Source organism: Mustela putorius, unplaced genomic scaffold (genome assembly GCF_011764305.1).
Source record: "Mustela putorius furo isolate JIRA1106 unplaced genomic scaffold, ASM1176430v1.1 tig00000382_pilon_pilon_pilon, whole genome shotgun sequence".
NCBI lineage: Eukaryota > Metazoa > Chordata > Mammalia > Carnivora > Mustelidae > Mustela > Mustela putorius.
The window spans coordinates 596,167-612,412 of NW_025421367.1; the positions used below are offsets into that span (position 1 = coordinate 596,167).

The 16,246-nt window shown below is 34.7% G+C and overlaps 1 protein-coding gene and 1 pseudogene across 2 annotated transcripts in view; both read right to left on the minus strand.

Moving 5' to 3' along the window:
* Positions 1-16,246, minus strand: part of CCSER1 (coiled-coil serine rich protein 1) — a 907,623-nt gene that overhangs the window by 291,290 nt on the left and 600,087 nt on the right. The window lies entirely within an intron of this gene.
* Positions 4,970-6,450, minus strand: LOC123391859 (annotated as a pseudogene).

Here is a 16,246-nt window from a genome sequence, read left to right on the forward strand (position 1 = left end):
TATGATTTTAAGTTTTTTGTAAGGTACATCACAATCATTCTATCTTTCATAAGTAAATTGAAATAGAAAATAGAAATAGAAAAGATAAGTGACTTGCTCAAGGCAAACACAAAAGTTATCAAAAGAGCTAAAACAAAACACTGTCAAATATTTCAATAACAAAACTCATGATTTCATACTTACAGACAATAGCTATAGAAAACTGAGAAAATTACAAGTCATTTTTATTTTTCCTGAGAGCCAAAGACAAAATTGCCTACTACATGTAAAGATAGTTCTTAATGAACACAAAATACTTTTTCACAAAACCTCTTATTATTTTTAGCTTTATAAGGAAATCAAACAGTTTAATTAATTTTAATATTCCATATTTTATCAGGAAAAAATCTTCCAAATTTAACTGCTAAAATAAGGGAAGACTGCCTACTTAGTTCCATGGGCATTATATCCATAATTTCACGAGATGGTGAATTTACAGAAACCCTATAAATTAGGTGGTATTACTGAGATTTTATAGAAGAGCAGAATGGCTCAAAAGAAATCCCAGTAGCCCACAGTCACACACACATTAAAAGGAGGTTTATAGACATGTTTGCTGAATGACTAATTTCTGAGTTGAGGTCAATGTCTGGTTCTATATATAATAAACAGTGTTATAAGAAAAACTCTTCTATTCTAGATTCCAAGAGCTCAAGATTTTTTGAAGATCACACACATTTAGAAATGTATTACTTCAGCAATTTAAGGTTATCTTTACAAAGTATATTAATGGTAAAAAGGAGTATTCCTGGGGGAGGAACCTTCCTGATCATTCGTCTTGCTTACAGAGTAGTAGATAAGGTAGGCTTCCCAACCCCAACAGGTGACAATGATTAACTACATAAGAGGGACTCAGGGAAAGTCAAGTCCTGAGGAAATCTTTATCAATTAAGGTGCTTTTGAGAATACGAAAAGATAGCCATCTAAAAGTAGCTTCAACTGTTGTAAAAACGGGGACCGGACTGGAAGAGATTATGCTGAGTGAAATAAGTCAAGCACAGAGAGTCAATTATATGGTTTCGCTTATTTGTGGAGCATAAGGAATAACACGGAGGGCATGGGAAGATGGAGAGGAGAAGGGAGTTGTGGGATATAGGAGGGTGAGACAAACCTTCAGAGTCTGTGGACTCTGAGAAACAAACTGAGGGTTTTTGGAGGGAAGGAGTGTGGGGTTTGGGTGAGTATGGTGGTGGGTATTAAGAGGACATGTACTGCATGGAGCCCTGGGTGAGGTGCATAAACAATGCATTTTGGAAGACACACAAAAAAGTAAAATTAAATTAAATTAAAAAAATAAAAGTAGCTTAAACAGGAAAGATATTTATTACCTCATAAACAAGATTACCAGGGATAGGTGGTTCCAGATTCACTTAAAACATAATCAAAGACCCTGATATTTCTATGTTAGTTTCACTCATTCTCAAAGGGTAGGTATTAGTTCTTGGGTTTGACCCGTTGTAGTATGCAGGGAAACACAAATCCAAAAAGCATGCTCTCAATCAACTGAATTTAATACTGAGAAGTACAGTTGTTCCTCTCACAAGTATTCTTTTCATCAAAGGCAAACTTTTTCCTCTGGTCCACTGGCCAAGACTGGGCTACACAACCAAGCCCCCATGCTTCAAGGAAGTCATCAGGCTTTTTTTTTTTTTTTTTTTTTTTTTTTAGCTGGCAGGTTCTATATCAAGGAAGACTGTCTGCATGGGGAGAAAGAAGATCAATGAAGTAAGAATTTGACATTGTAAAACTATGTACATAACCTGTAGGGAAAGTCTGGCATTAGTTTGCACTCTTAAAACTCATTACTTTCAATATCTTTCATTCAGTAGGGTATTTAGAAATAAGTGAGTATTAAATGTTAGCCATCTGACAAGGGTCTAAGAATATAGCAGCAAACAAGATGGAAAAAGAAAGCTTATACTGGGGCGCCTGGGTGGCTCAGTGGGTTAAGCTGCTGCCTTCGGCTCAGGTCATGATCTCAGGGTCCTGGGATCAAGTCCCGTATCGGACTCTCTGCTCAGCAGGGAGCCTGCTTCCCTCTCTCTCTCTCTCTGCCTACCTCTCGATCTACTTGTGATTTCTCTCTGTCAAATAAATAAATAAAATCTTTAAAAAAAAAAAAGAAAGCTTATACTCTCTAGTGCAAAAAACAGAATTTAAGGTATGATGATATTATGGAAGAGAATTTCTAGTTTCTAGAGAAACCCACTCCAGTCATTTCCAATTAAGTAATGTTTAAACTGAGATCTGGGAAAGATGATTTTAATTTTTCTGTGGGAAAATAAAAATAAAATACACCTTAACTAAGATAAAAGGTAGCACAGAAAGTTCAACAAAATAAAAGATACCTAGTATAGATGAAGTATGAAACACAGAAGGACAGAATGACAACAATTATGCTGTAAAATCAGCCATATCATGCATGCTTCTTAGACTTTGTATTAAAAACAAGGGGAATGAAGGTTTTTAGATTTTATTTCAAGTAAAAGGGATTTTAGTAGGGATATGACATATCTGCATAAAGCTGGAAGAATGGGGACAAAGGAGTAGAGGATCAAGTTGTAAGAGGGGAAAGTGAAGATGCCAATTAGGAGGTTATTACAATGCTAGAGGGAAGAGATAATAGCATTTCTGAGTTCCTGGCAGTGGACCTGAATTATAAATTTTGTCCCAAGTCTTCTAAGAAAATGCTCAACTACAGTCTGAAATAGCTTTTACCAGGTATTATTGCATTTGATTTAAATATACATAATTGTAAATCAATTCTCAGTGGTTTAATAAAGAGTTTTCAAAAGTCAACCAAGAACTTCTAACCCCAGCTTTAAAGGAACTGGAATCTTGAGCAATGCAGGGGTCCCTCTAGCTTATATGTGGTATCCCACAGGAAGTTCACTAGTTTCTTCGCAGAAGAGTATTCCTTCCCCAAACTTAAGACAGAATATTGGAAAAAATGCATAATCTCTGGGGTGTTGGTTTTACAAATAAAATAATTGTTTTTTTTTAATTTGTTTATGTGTTGGTTTGGTTTGTTTTTTTCTACAAGAATGTATTTCTAATAATATACTGTCCTTTTTTTTTTAAGATTTTATTTATTTATTTGACAGAGAGAGATCACAAACAGGCAGAGAGGCAGGCAGAGAGAGAGAGAGAGAGAGGAGGAAGCAGGCTCCCTGCTGAGCAGAGAGCCCGATGCGGGACTCGATCCCAGGACCCTGAGATCATGACCTGAGTCGAAGGCAGCGGCTTAACCCACTGAGCCACCCAGGCGCCCTATACTGTCCTTTAATGGAGAACTCGATTACAATAAATTCTGCTTCTTAGATAATTTTACAGCAAGGCTTACTTACAATCATCCTACAAGAGATACATACATCCATGCACTCATGCACATCCTACTTTCAAACTAATCTTCTCCAGTGTATTTTTCAAATGCTTGAATTGTGTTTCTTTCTATTCAGGAACTTATGAATACAGAGATACAATATAAATCTTCTCCCTATCATAGTCATCCAATTGCCAGTGGTCTGTAAAATACAGACTCAACAAATTAACTTTTGTTAGACCTGAATTTTCCACTTCCTACAATAGTAACTTTAAGCAGAATAGTGTTCAAGATAATATAATTTTGAGTTATACTGTTATTAGGCAAAAATCGACACTTATACTTTAGAGAAAACTATATGAAAATAGTCTAATAAATGTACTCAATCATCAGACAATATACTGTCTTCCTTTTTTCTCCCCAAGATATTAAACCAATAGAATAAGAAAACATTTAAAGGAAAGGAGAATTATTACTAAAAGAAGCAGCTAATATTCATTTTGTTTTAATTATATGCCAGGCACTCTGGCAACACTGTCTCACTTAACCCTTAAGATAATTCAGGGTTAGGAACTTATATGGTGTGATTAACCATCAAACAATTAATGCTTTAAATTAATGCTTTAAATGTGTAAACAATGGACTCAATCTTCCAGAACTACCCTGTAATAGTATTAGGTCTGTTTGGCTCCAATGTCTTGATATTTCAGTATGATGCTATAAAATATCTACAATATGCCAAACTTTCCTAGGTGTTTCAAATACATTTAATTTAGTTAGTACAATAATTTCGATGAGTAGATATTAGTATCTCTGTTGAACAGATAAGAAAACTGTAACTCAGAGAGACTTAAATATATCTTTTAATGTCACACACTTAAGTTATGGACAAAGATAAGTATTGCAGTTTTCATTTGAACCTATACAAACTGTTTTTTTTTTTTTAATGTATTTATTTGACAGAGAGAAAGCACAAGCAGAGGGAGCAGCAGAGGGAGAGGGAGAAACAGGCTCCCCGCTGAGCAGGAAGCCTGACAAAGGGTTCTATCCCAGGACCTCTGGAACATGACCTGAGCTGAAGGCAGAAGCTTAACTGACTGAACCACCCAGGCGCCCCCACAGCTGTACATTCTGATATAAGAGCAACTGTCCTGGTTCCAAATTACCCAAGACGAATAATAGAAATAGTGACAAGTAATCAGGAGAAAACTCAGTAAGGGAGCGGGTAGTACTAGGAGTGAGGTCTTTGAGTCCAACAGGTTATGTGTAGAGACACTTTAAGTTGTCTATTATGGAAGAGATTTACTGATTAATTAATCCATTCACACATTTTTCAACAAATACTTTTTAACTGCCTACTATGTGCCAGTCACTGGGAATATAGTGTTCAAAGAAATAAGCTTCCAGTTGAGAACTGAGAAGACTAAGTTAACTAAGGCTTACAGGGTGTGACACGAGGAAGAAAATAAAGAAATAGAAATACAAAGTACAAAATTTTTAAAATCTTTACCATTTACTAGGTGTCTGACCTTTCTTTTTTTTTTTTTGTAATTTAATTACTTTGGATTTTTAAAATTTCTACATAATGACATTTGACAATTTCTTTTTTTCTTTCTTTCCTGTTTGTCTCTCTAATAATGAATCAGAAACTATTAAAGTGGCCAAAACTATTTTCCTAGCCCCTGGAAGACTCAGGGATGCCCTTTCCTTGAGGAATCATCAGTGTTTTGCAGCCATGAAGTTAGTATGTGGTTTCACAAGGGGAAACAGTGGAAAACCATGCTTGAAACTGGTCATGTTCTCAATCACTTCAGGTTGTGCTAAGGCAGGTGCTTGTGACAAATTTATATCACTTTGACATGGGAACTCTCCAACCACATGATAAGAATCCATTTCCCTGGCAAGAACATGGATGAATACCTTATGTCTCCTTGGGGCATCTATTGCCAACATTTCCTTGTAGAACTTGATGATATCATGCCTAGTAGGTGTGTTTAAATTACTCCTGTATTATCTCTGTCAAGATTATATTGCTGGAAGATGATTTCCCCCAATATTTAGCACACTCTGCAGATAGTTTCTTTGGTTTGTCTAGTCAATGAATTGCTAATGCCTGATTGTGTTTTTGAAAAGCCTCTTCTGTCATGTCCTCTCTGGACTTCCCCATGGCAATAAGAAAGCTTCCACTCTAGTTTCTATTCTAGGTAGTGAGGTGACTTTTCTGACTGGGTGAAGAATTGCAAGCCCTGCATGCTAATGGCTTTACATGGCCCACTGATGATGATAAGCCTAGCTGCTCGCTGTTGCACAGGTTGTTGAAGAAGCAAGGCTCACACCTGATCTAATAGAAGAGGTCTAGAAATATATTCTCTGAGATGCTCTGCATGTCTGTCTGGTGATATATCTCAATGCCGCAGTTATTGTGAACTTCATTCCTCTGCTGATAAACAAACCATCCAGTGTCAGGGAGTTGAACTTCTCCACATGGAACCAGCTGACTTGGAAGGAGAAAGTTCATAGGAGTATGTTCAATAATGATGTCTTCAACCATCTGCATAATTCCTAGTGCAGCCTGCTTTGTCATATTTCCATGGAGAAGGGCTTTAGTGTGCAGCCATGGCAGGAGCTGAGATAGGAAGGCCTTCAGAGTGATATCACTCAGAGCTGCTTTTAATTCATCTTTAGTTCAGGCCACTTCAGTCAGCAGCAAGGTGTGGTGGTGAGCTGCTCAGCTTGGAAATTGTTAGGGGAGCACATATATGCCTCCTTGATAATTTTGAATCTTTTTACATCAATCTCAAAGGCAGCCATTTTTTCAAAAATTTTCTTTAGCAAAACTGGCTGCTTGTCATCATCACTGTAACCTTTCACGGAGAGATACATCCCATAGACGGTATTTTGGAGGTCAGAGCTCAAGACTGTTAGCTCTGCTACATATGCATATTCGCTGAGAGAGTCTTTGAGGATTTAAGAAACTCAAGGTACCAATAGGCCATATTACAGTACAAGGGATCCGCATAAGCAAATGGGCTGAAAAAGTCAAAGTTGAGACAAGCTTCCAGCATGAAAAACTTAACCATCTTGTTTGAGCAAGTGTTTGCTTATAGCTGCATCCTTAATGAGAGAAGTATATGGTGCCATTTCCTTTTCTAAAGATAAAAATCTCAAAAATTTGTAGGAATAAATTCATTCCTAATTGGAAGCTTAAATTTCTCATTCAGGTCAGCATTTTGCCATTTCTTAATGACTTTATCTGGTACAGCTTCTTGCTTGTACTGGGTTTTATACTACTCTTCTGCGCGATCTGTTTTTCCCTCAAGACTTGGAAACTATTGCAACCCACACATTTTCTGGTCTGAGTTTATACAGATCCATCTATTTTAAGGCAGATCTAAATTCTTCCAGTAAATATTCAGCTGTGAGCACTTCTTCTAGGTGATAAGAATGCAATATTCCTGCAATCTAGCTTATGGTCTCTATATTTAAACCAAAAAAAAAAAAAAAAAAAAAAAAAAAAAACAAAAAACCCAAAAAACAGAATTCAAGACTTTGCGCTCTTGGAAAACCCACTCTTGAGGTCATTCTGCACATAGCTGAACCATGTGCAAAATTATATCTTCAACATGTAATAATTCTTCCTCAGTCAAGTCCACATTAATGATAAAACAAAACAAAACATAAAACCTGGACGCTCTTTCCTTCTGCCCACCAACAAGAGTATTTACCCAGCCCTTTAAGATCTGACAGACTTCCAGGACCTTCATGCCCAATGAGATGACTAAGATTTGACCTGAAGGTCAGGTATGGGAAATGTCACAAAAAAGATTCCTAAAATCCTTACTGGGTACTATTTTTTAAAGTTGTTTAAGATGTTCTTGGAAAGGGTGTTCAGGAAACTCTGGGAATAGTATATTTTTGTTCTCAACTTCAGGAAGTAACTTTACCACCAAACTAGTCAAATCATCTAAAGATTCACACAGATAGCCATTAAGTTGGATGAATAGAGTACAATTTCAGAAAGTTCTTGCCTTACATCAGTGTCTTTTTGGTTTGGTTCAGTCTTTAAAATATATTTGTTACTGTCCCAAATTTGCTGAAGGGATTCCCCATAGCTTTTCCAAATGAAAGATTTTCCAGGCATCATTCATCACGGTTTTCTCATGTTTTGAATCAACTGCATTCATCTCTCTGTCTTTGCAATTCTCATCAAACAAGGGACACAGGAAAAATCGTGCAAATTAGACTACCAGTTTATTATAAAAGCCTCTAATTCAGAACAGCCAGATGGAAAAGATGCACAGGGCAAGGCCACTCTTCCCAAACCTCCATGTTTTCACCAACCTGGCAGTTTTTGACATTTCTGAGATTCCTTAGTATCTGAGTACTTCAGTTTCCTCACACAAAAAATTAGAAGAATATTGCTGCTTAATTTATATGGTTGTCATAAACATTAAAATGAGTGATGAAGACTAATATGTGTTAGTACATGTAAATCATTTAGGAGGACTGTCTGACTTCAATAAATATTAGTATTAAGCATTTCATAAATGTTGGCTGTTATGATGATGAGTCATGTTTCCTATTAACATTAAAGCATATTACCAAAGTTTATTCAAGGTACAGCTAGCTCTTAACAGGTATTATTAATTAGATCTACTAACCGGAGCAAGTCTTTTTCCAACAGGTTTCTGTTCAAAACAAGGTCAACTGGAGCTCTCAAAATTTTCCTAACATTCTTAATTAATTTTCTATTATCTTTGAGACAACTTTCAATAAATCCACTTCTCTTAGTAAGACTGACATGCTGCATTCTTCTGTTCAGCAGCATATCTCTTGTGTCTTAGAAACTACTAGGTGATCCACAGTTCTGTCAAAAATATGAGTGCTAGAAAAATCCTAAGGACATAGAGGAGAAAACCAATTTCTCGATTTCAGAACTGAACTGAGATTAGAAGGGGAGATTGTTTCACTTCATACAATATTTTAAATCATTAAAATTGGCTCAGTCAGTCGTGTGACTGATTCCTGGCTTTGGCTCACACTGCTCTCAGTGTGCTGAAACTGAACTCCAGGATCTCCGCCCTCAGTGTAGGGTCTGTTGGGATTTTTTCCCTCTCTCTCCCCCTCTGCCAATCCCCCTGGCTCATGGGCTTTCACTCTCTCTCTCTCTCTTTCTCTAAAATAAGTAAATAAAGTCTTTTAAACATTATTTGAAACACCACATTTACTATCAGTGGCACTTTTGACACTTCGGAAGGCACTTCTCTAGCCTGCTCTTCATATCTTATACATGAATATACTTAACTACATGATGTGTAAATTACTCTCTCAAGACCATACAGCTAGCTAATGGAGGAATCTGTACCAAAAGCCCTTCTCCTGATTGTTGTTCAAGCATGGAACCAACTCATCATCACATATAGTGGCAACTGGCGACCACAGTTACAGCTGATGCCAGACTGGGAGACATTTTACTCAGGGACAGTTTCACTACACCTCTACCCACAAAGGTCAGATTTTAAAACATCAGTTTTTTAAATCTTTTTTTTTTTTAAGATTTTATTTATTTATTTGACAGAGAGAGATCACAAGTAGAGAGAGGTAGGCAGAGAGAGAGAGGGAAGCAGGCTCCCTGCTGAGCAGAGAGCCCGATGCGGGCCTCGATCACAGGACCCTGAGATCATGACCTGAGCCGAAGGCAGCGGCTTAACCCACTGAGCCACCCAGGCGCTCTAAAACATCAGTTTTATAAAAGAAAATCTCTGCACAGAATATCCAAGTCATTTTCTCATAAAAATTCATGATATTTAAAATTCATAAATGAAAACAACAATTTTAAATGTTAATTTCATAAATTAAAATGTGCCTATTTGCAGTTAACCCACTACAAACATTCTGTATCAGTTTTAAGATATACATATTTATAATTACCTTCTTTAGGGAGAAATTCATGTGTGTCATAGTAGTAGTGAGCCTCAAGATGGAAACTGCTACATTTTTAAAACATCAAATTATAATGAAGATAGAATAAACCCTGCTATTCTGAAAAATGTATTTTCTTACTATTCACCTTTGTAGTTCAGAAATTGGAGAAACAGTCTCCAATGTTTCTCACAATTAACAGCCTTATCTCCTCGACAGTAAAATTATCTCCAGAACAATAGTCTATATTACCAAACTATTTATAACAGAATGGAATAGTAATTCTTATGCTGTTTCATTGCGCACTCACAAATTTGAAGAAATGTTAACCAAAAATAATTATTATAATAATTATTTTGACATTTTGAGCAGATACTCTAGCTCTCTCTGGAGAGGAAACAGGGTGTGTTTTTCACTTGATCTCAAGTACTCAATTCATCTTTCTCATATGATCTCTAAATAAAAATAAGGAGTTGATTCATTCAATTCTAGTCTTCAAGGTGCTGAAGAGTTATTATTATACAATGAATCATTTTTCTTTTGTTAAATCAATTATAGGAGAACTCAAACAGAAAGGGATCCTGCCAATAAGTAATCTGGGCAGAGTTTAGAAAGTATACATTTCATTTAAAGCATTGATCAGCAATTCGTAATTTTTAAAACTTAAATTCACAAAGTCCTCTTTGATTCTGTAACAGTTGTACATATATAAGGGTGAGAAATTTTACTCTTACATACAGGTCCTATCAATGGACTTTTTGGAATAAGAGAGGTTGAGATTAATGAGCTTATTATAATTCATTAGAAAGTGGTATGTGGATGACTGCCTACTTTAATTAGTTTTATTACTGTAGGAAATTGTTTCATATGCCAGGCTCATCACCAAGCACGCCTGGAAAACATTAGAGCAGTAATCAGACTTGATATGAGGTACCTTTCATTAGGCAGTATGGCTAATGGCACTTATAATGAACAAGGAGGGTATTAAAAAGACGGACATGACAGCATTCAGCAAAAAGGAATTTATCAGATCAACTAGTTTTGTGAAGCAGAATGCAAAGTACAGTATTTCAAAATACTGTTATGACATACAGGGTGCAAGATTCATAATTATGGAAAAAGACTTAAGTATCTCAGGTTCATCTAATAAATCTCAATACAAATTTTTGATGATTCATATGTTATTAGAAAATGTTAGTAATCAGATCTTTTAAAAAAGTAATCCTTCAAATGGTATTTCTTTTTTAAATTTAATCTTTTCAGTGTTCCAATATTCATTGTTTATGCAGCACACCCAGTGCTGCATGCACTACGTGCCCTCCTTAATACCCACCACCAGGCTCACCCGTTCCCCCCACCATTCTCCCCTCCAAAACCCTCAGTTTGTTTCTCAGAGTCCACAGCCTCTGGTGCTTCGTCTCCCTTTCTGACTTCCCCCAATTCACTTTTCCTTTCCTTCTCCTAATGTCCTCCATGTTGTTCCTTATACTCCACAAGTAAATGAAATGTTATGATAATTGACTCTCTCTGCTTGACTTATTTCACTCAGCATAATCTCCTCCAGTCCTGTCCATGTTCATACTAAAGTTGATTATACATCCTTTCTGATGGAGGCATAATATTCCATTATATATATGAACCATATCTTCTTAACCCTCACCACCCCAAGAAATAATACACCTATGACTTTGATCAAATAAAAAAAAAGCAAGTCACAGTCTGAAAGAACCAAATTCAATTATAAAACATTTCAGAATAGAGGTAAATGAAAAATTATTAACATATTCCATAGGAACTGACTGAGTTCTTTTGTAAGTTCATCTTATAAAAATATTTTTTGAATGTTAATAATTTTAACCTATATTCAAAATTAAGCTTAAAAACATTTCATATTTAATATTTTGGCCTTTTGTAAGTATTAGAAGTTACACTCAAAACTTAAGTTGAAAATAAAGGAAATTCTATGCATCTCTGTCTCAGTCCTAAGACACAAATACCACCCATAACTTACCAATTTTATTTTGCCATACCTTGTTAAGTAGTGTTTAGGCAACACAATTCTCATTTCACTGATCAAGAAATGAACATTATATTCTTTTTTATATATATTGAGAGCATGTTTCTGACTACCCAATCTAACCCTTACTTTTATGAGTACATTCTTCCAATATTTAAAATTATTCCTGAAAATATGTCCAAGACATTCTAATATATCTTCTGCTGTTATAGAAAAGATGTTATCATAATTTCATGCAGGTAACTGCAATTTCTGGCACCTCTTCTACTATATATATATATATATATATATATATATATATTTATTTATTTATTTTTTACTGGAAATATTCTAATTACAAAGCATTATAGTTCAATCGACTATCAATTAGCAATGAATGCAGAAATTATCAGAAGTCCCTTTCCATTCAGTATAGATATTATCTATGTCAGATAAAGTCTAACTTTAAAAACATTGTTAATAGGTGTAAAGGCATTTATCTGTACCCTTCTCTTCCTGAGTAGTCTTGTTAAAACAACAACAAGCAAACCTAACCATCATCACTAATAATGACAGACACCACATACATCTCAGAGCTAAATCTCAACAAGTACTTTTAGTGTCCTAAAAAAAGTTGCTTGCCTATGGTTTACCAGTAGTTCCCAAAATTACAGTGTAAATATCCTGATTCCCTATTCTATGACAGATTCAGCATAAAAGTCTGCCATCTATTGCTTTTGCTAAAATCAAAAAGCATCATAAAATTAAACAACACATATGCTGCAAATTAAGATGACTGGTATTAGAAATGATGGCTGTTCTGTATTCGTTTAAAAAAAGATTACTCTTTTTGGATTATATTCCATTTTGTTTGCAATACAGATTACTGATTAGTGGGTATAGTGAATATAAAAACTCCGGAGGAAAAAGAACATTTTTCTTTTTGGGTCATAAAAGGAAAGGATCTTCACAAGAAAAGACACTTAATAGATAAAATCATTTTTTAACACAATAAGAAAAGCCTACTTCTCTTTAAGAGGAAATCAATTGTAACAGACAAGTCTCAGTAATTCTGCCAGGATGTTCTTGAGATTAGAGAATGATTTGAGGCTTCATTTTATCTGCTACACCACAACTCAAAGGTTTGAAAACTACAATAACTTAAACCTAAGCATAGAAACATTTTTAAGTAAAAAAAAGCTGATGATTGATTGATTGAACTGCCATACACACACACATTTCCTTCTCAATTTCCAAAGACAGTGAAATATATTCATTTTGTTCCAGTAGTGAGTCTAGGTTATATCTGACATTTTATGTGAGAAACTTTGCTTTTTAGCATACATAAAAGTCATCAATAAATAATAAACAAGTATCTAGGGCGCCTGGGTGGCTCAGTGGGTTAAGCCGCTGCCTTCAACTCAGGTCATGATCTCAGGGTCCTGGGATCAAGTCCCGCATCGGGCTCTCTGCTAGCTAGGCAGGGAGCCTGCTTCCCTCTCTCTCTCTCTCTGCCTGCCTCTCTCTCCATCTACTTGTGATCTCTCTGTCAAATAAATAAATAAAATCTTTAAAAAAAAATAAACAAGTATCTGGCGAGTCATCCATTCCTCATTAAAAACTGGTCTTAATTTTAATAATGAATAATAATTAATGTGAAGTTTGCTGTATGTTTACTCTCACATTTTTTTCTCTCACATTTTTATGAAACCACTGTGAACTTTTATAAATATATTGATTTGAAAACAAAACTCTAATAATAATCCTCATTTTCTCCCTAAAACAACATCTTTGAAAAATAAGGCTAGGAAAATCTCTAAGAAATAATGGAATGTATTTGTAATTTAGCATTTTAATTATATGTTATACACTTTCTGAAGATAATTTTCTTTTTTTTTAATTACAAAAATGTTATGAACATTTTTGTTTTGTTTTGAGACCAAATGTTCTGAGTGAAAAGACAATGTAAAACTATCGCTTATGAGCAGAAAAATTTAATTTTTTTGTCTTAATCTGATTGCACCTGGGATTTAGACAAATATCAAAACTTGGGGGTCCATATAGGCAAAATTTATACTGATTATATGTTTTAGCTCCTGTCAGCTGCCTCTGGTAATGACACCTAAGAATCACTTCATGATACTAATTTGTTATAACAATGTAGAAACAGGAAACCAGAGGATACATCAAACAAAGTTGTGCATAAAAAGAAAAACAAGTATTATCTGCTGAGGTTCCAAGGGAAATTCAATCCCATGCCAATATCAAGATCTGTAAAATTGACACAAAATTGAAAAACTTAAATTAAACCACCATATCCATTATGGCCCAACACAGCAAATTTGAAAGTTCCACATTTAAAATAGCACCTAAATTTTATGAAAGTGTCAATTTTATTCTATTTCTTTGTTTCCTTTCCTTTCCTTTTTTTTGGGGGGGGGTATAGTTGGCACGCAATGTTACATCAGTTTCAGCTGTACAACACAGTGATTTCACGAGTTTGTACATTATTCTATGTTCACCACAAGTGTAGATACCATCTATCACCTACAACACTATTACAATATCACTGACTATAGTCCTTATGCTGTGCCTTTTATTCCAGTAACTTATTCATTCCATAACTGGAAAGCTGTGTGTCCCATGACTGTTTAGTCATATTACCTGTCTCCCCACCTTCCTCCCCTTTGACAACCATTAGTTTTCTGTATTCATGGTCTGATTATTTGTTTGTTTTTTAATTCCACATATGAGTGAAATCATATGGTATTTATCTTTCTCAGTCTATCTTATGTCACTTAGCATAATACACTCTAAGTCCATCCATGCTATCACAAATGACAAGGTCTTATCCCTGTTTATGACTATATAACATTCTATTTTATATATATATATATTTACATATATATATATATACACACACACACATACATACATACACACACACACACAAAGTGGAATATACATAGTGAATATATCCAATATATATATATTATATATATATATCTCCAATATATCATATATATCATATATATATATATATGGCCATATATGTATCTCTCACATCTTCTTTATGCAATTGTCTATTATTAGATACTTAAGTTGCTTTCATATCTTGGTTACTGTAGATGATGCTACAGTAACCATAGGGGTTCATATATCTTTTCAAATTAGTGTCTTTGTTTCTTTGGATAAATAATAGCAGACAGAGGAGGGCATTACATAATGATAAAGGAATCAATCTAACAAGACTAATAGCATAATCACAATGGTATGAAACTAGAAATAAATTACAAGAAAAAAAATAGGAAAAAGCACAAATATGTGGAGGCTAAACAACATGATGCAAAAAAAAAAAATCAACAGGTCAACAGAGCAATCAAAGAAGAAATAAAAAACAAACGAATATGAAGAAAATGAAAATGAAAACACAACCACCCAAAATCTTTGGGAACAAAGAAAGCAGTTCTAAGAGGGAGATACAGAATGATAGAGGCCTTCCTCAAGAAACAAGAAAAAGCTCAAATAAACATTTTAACCTTAGACCTAAAGAACTAGAAAAGAACAAACAAAGCCCAAGGTGAGTAGAAGGAAGGAAATAATAAAGATCTGAGCTCAAATAAATGAGATAGAGACTAAAAATCAATAGAAAAAAATCAATGATACCAACAGCTGGTTCTTTGAAGAGATAAACAAAATTGATAAACCCTTAGCCAGATTCATCAGGAAAAAAAAGAGAGAGAGAAGGAAAAAGCACCCAAATAAAATCAGAAACAAGAGAGAAGTAACAACTGACACCACAGAAATATAAAGGATCATAAGAGAATACTACAAAAAACTATATGTATAAATTGGACAACCTAAAACTAGAATAGATAAATTCCTAAAAACATACAATCTTCCAAAACTGAATTAAAAAGAAATAGAAAATCTAAACAGACCAATTACTAGTAATAGAACTGAACTGGTCATCAAAAAACAACAAAAAAATAAAAGCCAGAACCAGACAGATTCACACGTGAATTCTACCAAACATTTAAACAAGAATTAATAATTATTCTCTACTTCTTTGGTTCTTATTGCTTGACATTTTCTAAAGACAATCATTTTATTTAGTAAAAAGGTGTTAACGCTCTGTCTCTAGTTAGGAGGAAAAGAATAGAATGAACAATTAGTATATTTTAATTTCTACCAAATCAACTATAAATGTGTATTACATAAATGAGTTAATAAAGGTATTTTCATTTAAAAACACCATTTCTGCATAAAAATTTGTTCACTCTATGTTATTTGAAGGAAAATATATGATTATCAAATCATCAGCAAGAAAAATAACAATTATATATAACAAATAATAAAAAATAATTTTTAATTCTTTGAACATTTGGATTATGTGCCTGGGTGGTTTAGTCAGTTAATTGTCTGCCTTTGGCTCAGGTCATGATCCTAGGGTCCTGGGATGGAGTCCCACATTGTGCTCTCTGCTTAGCGGGGAGTCTGCTTCTCCCCGCCCTCACCCCGCTCATACTCTCTCCCTTGCATGCTCTATCTCCCTGAAAAAAAATAAATGAAATCTTAAGAACTAAACAAAACAAAAACCCTTTTGGGTTACAAATTTAATAAATCAAAATAATTGTCTTACACATATTTTATAAACAAATATCATTTGAAATGAAGAATAGCTCATACCTTAATTATGATTTGGAGATTTTACCTTAAAGATAAGAATGTTATGGTCCAGGAACATCTGGGTGTCTCAGGGGGTTAAGCCTCTGCCTTCAGCTTAGGTCATGATCTCAGGGTCCAGGAATTGAGTTCCACATTGGGCTCTCTGCTCAGCGGGGAGCCTGCTTCCCCACCCCCCTGCCTGCCTCTCTGCCTGCCTCTCTGCCTGCTTGCAATCTCTCTCTCTCTGTCAAATAAATAAATATAATCTTAAAAAAAAAAAAAAGAATGTTATGGTTGTA